Source organism: Apodemus sylvaticus, chromosome 10, assembly GCF_947179515.1.
Source record: "Apodemus sylvaticus chromosome 10, mApoSyl1.1, whole genome shotgun sequence".
Taxonomy (NCBI): domain Eukaryota; kingdom Metazoa; phylum Chordata; class Mammalia; order Rodentia; family Muridae; genus Apodemus; species Apodemus sylvaticus.
The window spans coordinates 83,103,801-83,114,819 of NC_067481.1; the positions used below are offsets into that span (position 1 = coordinate 83,103,801).

At 37.7% G+C, this 11,019-nt stretch overlaps 1 pseudogene; it reads right to left on the bottom strand.

Moving 5' to 3' along the window:
- Positions 1–472: 472 nt before the first annotated feature.
- On the bottom strand, positions 473–1,234 carry LOC127693314 (ribosome biogenesis protein NSA2 homolog; annotated as a pseudogene).
- Between the last annotated feature and the right edge of the window lie 9,785 nt (positions 1,235–11,019).

Genomic DNA, 11,019 nt, shown 5'->3' on the forward strand with positions numbered 1-11,019 from the left:
AGTAAAAACCTGAGTGTCAATAAAAAGTCTTCTTCTCCACTGAGTGAACTTGTGCCTAGTTTATAAAGAATCAGAGTTGTGAGAATTCTGGGAGGAAGGGAGTAGATCTTAGATGTCCTGTTTCTCTGTACAACTTGGCCTTGCTGAGATTCATGTTGGTGTACTTCATTCTTTACGTTTGGTCTCAGCGCTGTTGAATAAAAATGAAATGGTACATGGAGCATGTATGAGCTTCAGGCTGCAATTTTACCCAGATTGTTATTTTTGAGTTCATTTTTATTTCAAATGGACACATAGTGATTATGTATATTTGTTAGGCACTTTTTAAAATTTACCTTTACAATTTAATAAAAACTTTTAGATGACTGCACATGGGGTAAGGCTGCATGTTAGTTCAGAAAGATCCCAGCAATGTGTTTTCCTGATTGTGTAGTCGTCCGTATTGAGTGGAATAGCATGTATGAGATCACTATCAAACCAGCAAGACCACATTTATGCACCCATTGTTTTCTGGATTGTTGATAACATGGGTATACTTTCCCTAAATTGCCTTGCCTCCTTGTGTCACAAGATCCAACTCACTCACATTCACTTCAATAACTACTTTTGGTGATCACACCCAGGGTTGTATAGAGTGTGAATGATGAATTCATTTTCATATCGAGTATAGAGAAGTCCATGCCTTCTTTCCTTTTTATTTCCTGTTCCCTTCTTTTTTCTTTTTCTTGTTCAAATAACTCTCAATACCTCTGTTTCTCCTTGGGCACTAAATTTGGGTAGAGCCATTTTCTAGCCTTTTCTTTCTTTTCCTTTCCTTTCCTTTCCTTTCCTTTCCTTTCCTTTCCTTTCCTTTCCTTTCCTTTCCTTTTCTTGTCTTTTCTGCTTAATCATGTTGGAAAGTACTTTTGCTCTCGACTGCCCTCTCTGTCCAATAGCTCCCTGTGTGGAGTCTTCTCATCATCCTTCTGCTGGGAATTTCTCTTTTTATGGGTCTTAGTAGTCTTTTTCATTTGTATTTTCTTGGCATGACGCTGTTTAGCGTAGAGCTTATCCTTCAGGCTGATTTTTTAAAATTTATTTTTAATTTTTTGCCCTTTTTTGGACGTTTTTGAACATTGATGGGCTTCCCGATCTTATTTCTTTCTCTTTTTCTCATGGTAGTCCAAATGGTATATTTGGTATATGGTAGTCCATATCATCTGCTGCACAATTCAATATATTCATTTTGTGGCATGATGACAGCAGTGGAGCAGCTGTCTGAAGTCTCCTGGCCTGAAGGAAACAGGCTCGTGGACCAGTGACACCCAGAAATTAAGAGGTTTTTTTAAGACACATTTTAATATATGTACAGAATAAGTGATGATCATGTGACAAGGTCTAGCATGCTCATCATCTCAAATATTTGCCATTACTTTATCTTCAAACTTTTGTCTGTTAATTGATTATTTTAATCACTGTTTTTCAACTTGCCAATATAATTGAGCACAGCTTTATATTATTCATGGCAACTTAATCTTTCTAATAGTTTCCTATCAATTAACTGTCCATTATAAAATGTCTTTGATGTATAGTTAGTGATAATGAGGACTTGTTATTTTCAGTTTAATGTATGCAAGCATCTCTTTTCTACATGTATATTGAACTTTCAATTTGAATTTGATATATATTTTTTCAAAGACTTAATGATTTTTGTCCGTTATTAGCAAATATAGCAAATGTTTCCCCTGAACAGAGATCATAAATGTTAGTTAGTATGTTGGTCAAAGTAATATTTAATTAACTTTTTTGGAGATATACTTCATTAAACAACTGTTGCCAAGTGACTATCCTTTAAGAATCTCCTGATACCACAAGATTGAAGTGTATATATTTGGAATATGATTTGTTAAAAAAGATCTGAGAAAAAGTTTTTGTCAGACCACCTATTTCTTAGGGTATATTTCAAAGTTAAACGCATTTTAAATTTAAAGAATAAATTAAAAATACTCTTCAGAGATTGAGGAAAGAACACATTGTACTAGCTACTATCCAATACTATAAATTCAATATTTTTTGAAATTTAAAGATGATTTTTAAATAATTTATGTTTTTACACTTCATATTTTGTTTCCCCCACTCCTGTCCATCCTCTAAATGGTTCCACATCCCACACCTCCTGTCTCCTCATGGATGTCCCCAATCTCCACCTCACCTGACCTCTAAACTCCCTGGGGCCTCCAGTCTCTTGAGGGTTAGGTTCACCACCTGAGTGAACACAGACCCAGCAGCCCTCTGTTGTATGTGTGTCGGGGGCCTCATATCAGTTGGTGTATCCTGCCTGGTTGGTGGTCCAGTGTTTGAAAGCTCTTGGGGGTCCAGATTAACTGAGACTGCTGGTCCTCCTACAGGATTGCCCTTCTCTGCTTCTTTCTGCCTTCCCTAATTCAACAACAGGAGTCAGCTGCTTCTGTCCATTGGTTGGGTGCAAATATCTGCATCTGACTCTTCCAGCTGATTGATGGGTCTTCCAGAGTGCAATCGTGTTAGGTCCTTTTGTGTAAGTACTCCATAGCCTCAGTAATACTGTTAGGTCTTGGGACCTCCCCTTGAGCTGGAGTCCACTTTGGCCCTGTCACTGGACCTTCTTTTTCTCAGGCTCCTCTCCACTTCCATCCCTGTAATTCTTTCATACAGGAACAATTACGTGTCAGAGTTGTGACTGTGGGACGACACCCCTCTCCTTCATTTGATGCTCTGTCTTTCTGCTAGGAGTAGACTCTATAAGTTCCTTCTACCTACTGTCAGGCATTTCATCTAAGGTCCTTCCCTTTGAGTCCTGAGATTCTCTCACCTCCCAGGTCACTGAAGCATTATGGAGGGCCCCCCAACTTTCTATCTCCCAAGGTTGCCAGGTTCTACTCTTTCTGCTGGCCCTTAGGGCTTCAGTCCTTTTCCCTCACCCAATACCAGATCAGGTTCCACCTCTCCTCCACTCCCTCCCCTACTCAGTCCACTTTCCCTTTCGTCCCAGGTCTCTCCCTCCCTCCCTACTTATGATTGCTTTATTTTCCCTCCCAAGTGGGACTGAGGCATCCTCACTTGGGCACTTCAGCTTGTTGACCTTTTTGAATTCTTGAATTCTGTGTACTGTATCTTGAGTACTCTGTACTTTTTCTTTTCTTTTCTTTCTTTCTTTCTTTCTTTCTTTCTTTCTTTCTTTCTTTCTTTCTTTCTTTCTTTCTTTTGGATTACATCCATTTATTAGTGAGTACATACTATGCATTCCTTTTGGATCTGATTTACCACACTCAGGATGATATTTTCTAGTTTCATCCATTTGCCTGAAAAACTCAAGATGTCCTTGTTCTTAATAGCTGAGTAGTATTCCATTATGTAAATGAACATTTCTTTAGGTGCTTCTCAGCCATTTGATATTCCTCAGTTGTGAAATCTCAGATTAGATCTATACCCCACTTTTTGATTGGGTTGTTTGGCTTTTTGTTGATTAGCTTCTTGAGTTCTTTATATATTTTGGATATTAGTCCTCTATCATATGTGGGGTTAGTGAAGTTTTTTTCCAATATGTAGGTTGCTGATTCATCTTATTGACTGTGTCCTTTGCCTTAAAGAAGCTTTTCAGTTTCATGAGGTCCTTTTATTCAATTCTTGATCTTAGAGCATGAACCATTGGAGTTCTGTTTAGGAAATTTCACCATGCCAATGAGTTCAAGGCTCTTTCCCACTTTCTCTTCCATTAGATTCAGTGTATCTGGTTTTATGTTGAGGTCCTTGAGCCACTTGTACTTGAGCTTTGGCCAGGTAATAATATGGGTCTATTTTCATTTTTCAACATACAGAGAGACAATTAAACCAGCACCATTTATTGAAGATGCCTTCTTTTTTCTGTTGCATATTTTTGGGTTCTCTGTCAAAGATCAAGTGTCTAAAAGTATTTATTTCTGGGTCTTTTATTCTATTCCATTGATCAATACATCTGCCTCTGTACCAATATCATACAGTTTTTATCACTATTGCTCTATAGTAAAGCTTGAGGTCAGGGGTGGTGATTCCTCCGGCCATTTTATTTTGTTGTTAAGAATTGTTTTGTCCATTCCAGTTTTTTTGCCTTTCCAGATGAATTTGAGAATTGTTCTCAAAAACAGAAAGTCTGACTTCTCAGGTGGCACAGCTTGAACAAGAATCTAAAGCACTCTAAGATGTGTTTTCTTGGGAATGAGGGTTGCACTTCTTCTGGGTATGGAAGCAGCCTAGAACATGAGACAAGGAGTCCAAGTAGAAAGCATAGGGAAAAAGCTCAAATTTAGGGTATGCATTACTTCTTTCATATTTTCTTAAGATTCTTATAAGTACTCATGAGTAAAAGGAATCTTGAATTTCCCATAATATAGTGAAAGAAAGGCAGAATATTCTCTGTGCCAGATCTGGGAATTTAGGTTATGAAAAGAGAATATCGCCCATTCACAATCTGTGTTGTCCTTTCTTAGATCTTATTTAGCCAACCACACAGTTGGTGTTCCATAGATATAGCTTCCCTATCATATGTAGAAGAAATAGCCTTAGAACAGATGTCCTGGACCTCTGGACTTTATACTCTTTTTGACTTTTCTGTGATGTTCACTGAGCCTTAGGTGCAGAGGTCAATGAATGGTCATTAGGTCTGGCACCACAGAGCCTGTACATTTTGGCCAGTTGTAGATTTCTGTAATGATCTTCATGTGTTATAAAAAGGAAGCATATTTGATTAGTATGAGAACTACACTCATCTGGGGATATAAGGATAAATACACAGAATGCATTTGAAAATTTTACTAGTTAAAGAAAGTGGCAGTATTATGACTTTCTCTATGGTCTATGGCCTAACTAGAAATTGCTAGGTTTATAATATCAACATAAGCTATTCCCTATTAAGTAGCCTTAAAATCTAGTTAACCAGCTATTAGCTACATCCCAGCCTGGGTGGGAGTACTCTCACAAGGGCCTACTATTATATAAAGAAACTACTACAGGCAATTGATGAATGCAGAGAGAGAATGAATTAGTCTTCTCAGGAGTGAGTCTCATAATGGTTATCCAGTACCTAGTGTTCATTCATAAAAATATATACATCCTAGAAACACTAAGTTCACTCAGTAAACTCTGTTTATATATTTACATGTATTACATGTAACAATAATGGATAAATAAAGAAGGCCTAAGGAAGGGCATAAAGTTAGAGGAATCGAGACTTAGTTCAAATAAAAATATTCTATTTTTTGAAAGTAGGTATTATTACATTCCTCTGCACTAGATTTTCACACAAGCAGACTTATTTTTATCTAAAGAGAGCCAGGCCTAGGCTAGAGTTTATGGTTCTCATTGTTTCTTAGTTTCCAATAGTTTTCTATGAGTTTTTCTAGATTTCACTGAACCTCCCTAGTGTGCATCTACTGTTTCTTTCCTTTTTGCAACTCCTAACAGCTCTCCAAGTGTGAGAGGCATCTTAACACACTAGCAAGTGGCAGGAAGAGCAAAATCCCGGGGTTGGGAATGAGGAGGAGGTAGGCAGGAGGGGGAAGGAGTGAGGGAAGAGATAATCACATAGATTAGTCCCTCTTACTGAAAATAACATGTGTGATATTCTTCAAAGCACATATTTTAACTGCTGAATCCAAGTGACTAAATGGAGTGCTTTTCTCTTGGACATAATTTGTTTCGAAAAGAAATGATGAACAAATATAAAGGACACCAAATAACATGAGCCTACTTTAAACTAATCACATACTGCATGGAAGCACTGATCTATTCTAGCTTCTCAACATTCCTGAGGCTTGAACCCTTTAATACGGTCCCTCATGTTGTTGTGACCTACAACCATGAAATTAATTTTGTTACTACTTCATACTGTTATTTTGCTACTGCTATGGATTGCAATGTAAATATCACATATGCAGGATGGTCTTAGGTTACTCCTGTGACAGGGATCATTTAGTCACAAGGGGGTCATGACCCCCAGTCTGAGAAACAAACATTGATGGACAGCAATATTATGACATTTCTTCTAAATGCCCCATATGTGCTCTTTTTATAGAAAAATGGTCATGGTTTTCTTCAATTTGTTTTCTTCAGAAACTCTGCTTTAGGGTTGGATATTAGGTTAAAAGTTCACAAGAATACGTGAACAATGTGATTGACATGACATATATATATATATATATATATATATATATATATATATATAAAGAGAGAGAGATTATTTACCATGAGCTGCTACCTTTTGTAAGCAAGATATTACATGATAAAAAACTTTTTGAAGACTTTATGTACAGATTCTATAGAAACATTTAATTAGAAAAACAAATATGGAATAGAAAATACGTAGTCCACAACCATAGTAAGGTTATTTTTGTCCCATATGAACAACATGTTTCATGTCTTTGGCAAGAAGCTGTTCTAATTTCATAGAGCCTGAAGGTGCTAAACAAGCTGCTAAGTCAGAAAGTCATCAAGGATCTTATCCAGCCGAAGACCCTGTGTGCTACAATACCTGTCAGGCAGGCAAGGTATTGCCAGTGGCACAATGTACATAAGGCTTTATTGGAGCAGCCAACTGTTTTCTTGTTGAATTTGAGGCCCATTATATAAGAGAATATCCATGTTTGTTTATAGCTGGTCTTTGCTACATTGTAGGTTCTTCTTTTTCCCACTAATTAACCCCTCCCCCAACACACACACCCCAGACTCCAAGTTTTACCTCCTAAATCTAAATAGGGATACAGGAAAGAGAATATTTAGGAATATTCCTGAATCTAATTTCTTTCCTTTTCTTTCTTTGACTACAGCTTCACACAAATTACAACCAACCTCCCTAAATGAACAACAGCCAACACCACCCCTTCTCCAGCCTCTCAGAGCCCTTTCATTTATATACCCTCTGAAAAGTTCCAAATATCAGACAATCACAGAAATTATCTGCAGCTGGCAAACCACACTTCTCTAGAGCACTTCTGCTAGAGCACAAGGTAAATCATGGTCAGTTGCTATGGATATTTTGAAATAGCCCCACCTCCCTACACCTAGGATTAAAATGAAAGCACATTGTTATGATATTGCTGTGTTTTAAGCCATTGATTGTGCTATGTGTGGTGGGAAAAATATAAAGGGACCTTTTCAATGGAATAAGCAATTTTTATGTCAGGAGAACTCTTTTGTTTAAGTGCCTACAATTTTTCCTTAGTTAAGGGCCTCTGATCTACTCATATTGGCCTCTTAGTCAACCATTTTAAGGGTAGGGATGTTGGTACTTCAGCAGTGATTCCCCTTAAAAGTTGAAAACTCAATCCCTGCTTTGTCCTGTGTTTAGACAATTGCCACAGTATGCAGTTTTTTTTGAGGACCTACATCAAGACCTCCCCCAGCAGCATCTATGATTTCATCTCTTATCTTATCACGGGGCTTTCTCCAGGATTGCAAGAACATCTGAGTACCCTATTGTTTTAAGATCCCTTCCTCAGAAACTTATGGTAATGTCAACCACATAAGGCTTTAATTTCCCTATTTGGTCTTCCTGACCCACACATTAAACCTATCACATACTGCATTTTATCTGAGATAACATTTCAGTTCCTAGAAATTGTATAAAACTTTTGAAGTAGGCATTCTGAAGTCCAAGATTTTTGTGAAATGATAGTTACATCAGCTCTTATATAAAAGTATGCTTTATTTGCCTGATACAATTATTGTCTCTGAGACTTACTGCCTCTGACTGCTGCTTTCCTGGGCCTATTTCTGGAAGCTTGTAGTCTCCATTCAATCTAATTTGGACTAAAATGTTTTCAGTCTCTGAGACTTGATGCTGAATAAGCCCACGCTTTTTAGCTTTATGTGAACTCTGGCTGGTTGGTTTGACTTAGCTGTTTCAGCTCAAACTTCTTCCCAAGCTGATTAATTCATTCTGGCTTCTTTCTTATTCTCTGACTGAATTGTTCTGCTTGGCCTCAAAGATGACTAATTCAATCTGGCTTCTTTCTTCTGAACAATTCTGACTGAATTGTTCTGCTTGGCCTCAAACTAACTCTGGCAATTTCTTCTATTCTTCTGGATCTTTTTCATTGTCTCACTCATTCTGTCTTCACCTTAGATTTTTCTCACTTCTACCTGTCTCTGTAAAACTCCCTGGGTAAAACTGCTTCTTTTCTCTCTACATTGACCCTCAAGTACCTTCCCTTTCCTCTCTATTCTCATGAGAGTTGGGCATATCCTATTCTGTCAAATCCATCTCTGATTCATCATGTCTGCTGTTTAATTAGATGTTACTTTAAAACATGGGTGATTCCTTCTACAAACTAACTGTATCTTCGTTGTTTGGGATCAAAGGTGTGTAGCATTGCTGTGTTCTGTATTCCAGCCAGAAGCAGTAAAGGTGTGTGTTAAGCCTGAGTCACTCCACAATTAGAAACAGGTTTATTTTCCAATAAACAACACAAACTTGGGGTTCACAGTGCAATCAAATACCGTGCAATACCTCTGTGTCCATCAAGCCTTCTATTTCAATACCATTTACTTGCAATTTTAATTTTGGTCTCTGATTTTTAACAACAGTTTGCCAGAACACACATTTTCCAGTATTTCTAAGCCCTCCTGTTCTGTCTACTGGAGCAGCTTGACTTTGATGTGGGGAAAAAAGTAGCAGCTGGGTAACCCTAACATCTGCATTAAGTTGCCTTTCTCTTTACGTAGGCCATAAAGTTAATTTTTCTTTGAAATCTTCATTTGTAATTCCTGAATGCACAAGGCATCATTAGGATGTTAATCTACTCCTTGCCAAAATCATCCTACTGTCACTGAGGTCAAAGGAACATAAACTCCAATGCTATTTTATAACATTGAGGTTTTGGAGATAGAGTAAGATGTTTCTCCGTGGCTAAGTCTAGAGCAGTACTGCCTGCAGTACTGTGCACTAAATCTCCAATGGCAAGTATAGGTTTTTTTGTCTGCATGCTACTCCTTAACTAACAAGGCTCATAATTTTTGCTGCAGGGCTACTGAGCCAGGCCCCCAAGGCTGTTCCCAAAAGTAAGAACTTACCTTGAATATTTCTATTGGATCTGTATTTTTGAACCCAATAGCAGCTTTTGCCTTATCGTGTGTAGACCCCAGGAAACTTAGGCAGTCTTTCTGTTCAAGATTTAGTAAAACCATTACTCTAGAAAGGGCTTGTTCACTTTTGCAGTATAAAATATTGTATTTCTTGAAATTAACACCCACCCTGGGCATTTTGAGATCTGAGGCTTTTGTTTTGGTCACAGTCTCTTTGCAAATGACTCTATTTCCCACTGAGCATTTTGACATCAGTGATATCTAACTATGCCTTGATCTATTAAGTCAGCATAGTACAAGTTAGAACCAGTATTGGTCATATCCCTTATCTATTGGGCCATAATAGCTATCTGCATCTTTAGTGTTCTAATAATATTTCTACATTTGATATTCATATTTTCACATGGCCACACCTGTCTGCATCAGGGTCTGACAGAGATTTGTTCACTGCTAGAACTAATCTTAAAAACAAAACAAAACAAAATAACAACAAAAAACAATAAAAAAAACCACACACATCCCAAAAAACAAACAAACAACAACAACAACAACAACAACAACAAAAACCTGTGAAGCCTTCTCCAGAGACTTGTATAACAATCTTTGTAAATGAGGTGGCCTATTCCCAGTTTCCTAAATTTTTGTCCCAACCCATTAAAGCAACTAAGCAACATTGTTCAATAATAGAATCATCAAATTGAATCTGTTATTGTATATTAGAGTATCACCCTTCACCCAGCAACCGATCTTTTACTATATTCATTCCACTTGCTCTATTTCAATAGACAATATTTATGGCCTCTTTCCCCACACCATGTTAACCATTTCAGTTGTATAGCAGCCTCTAGTACAGCTGTCACTGATACCTTCCAGTCTTGTGGAATAATTCTATTCTAAGTAGCCCAGTTATTTAGAATTTGTTTCACATAAGGGGAGTGCAACCCCTATGAAATCATAGTCTTCTTTAAGTCTTAGATCTATCATTTTGTTAGAATACCATCTCCATTACTTGGTTCCATATCATTAGCAGGCATATGTTGTATGACTACTGAGGAAGCTGATCATGAACTCTTAGCCCCCGGGCTGCTCTTCTTCTAAATCTGGCAGGATGGTTGGTTCAAGATTAACCCTTTTCTCCAAAACAGGTTGTTTCAAAAGCTTTTTTCAGCTTTTCTCTGGCCCAACTACCCTCCAGCACTGTTTCTTTCCCACTTTCCTCCTGTTGGAAACTCCTGCTCTCTCAGTCACTGGGACTGAGGCTTTTTGTTCTCTTCCGGAATGTTCCTCACTTCCCTAGAGCTTCTGCCTCCACTCACAACCACTTCAGTTGCACAGTCAACTCTGCAAAGCTTTCAGAAATGAGAAAACAAAGACACCCTTCTGTTTACCCATTTCAGCCATATTTTGTTTCTTCCATTTACACCTGCAATTTTTCCATCTGCTCAGCCATTCTTCTAATCTCTGAGTATAGAAGAAGAAAAAATAAAAATAAAAATTAGAAAATCTCCTCTAGGAACAAAGCAGGGGAAATCCCAGTGGTAGTAGCAGGGATAAATTTTTTGCTGACGTTTTGTAAAAGAATATCCATTCTTTCATCTATTGCTGTTTTCTCTACAGCATTTGAAATTAATTTTCTGTTATTATTCTTAACTTTCAAACCCCATTTTGAGACACCACTTGTAGCCGGTCTTTGCTACTCTGTGGGCTCTTCTTTTTCCCACCCTTTATCTCCCTTGATTTCACACATTAACACTAGATAGGAGAGAAACAAGGATAGAGGAAAGAGTTAATAGGAAAATCCTTGAATCTAATTCCTTTCCTTTAATTTCTTCTTTTAGCACAGCTACCAATAAATCAACCAGGAACTACCAACAAAGAACAGTGCTCTCATTCCCTGCCACCACTCATGGCCCTTGCATTTATACACCCTCTGGAAAGTTTCCA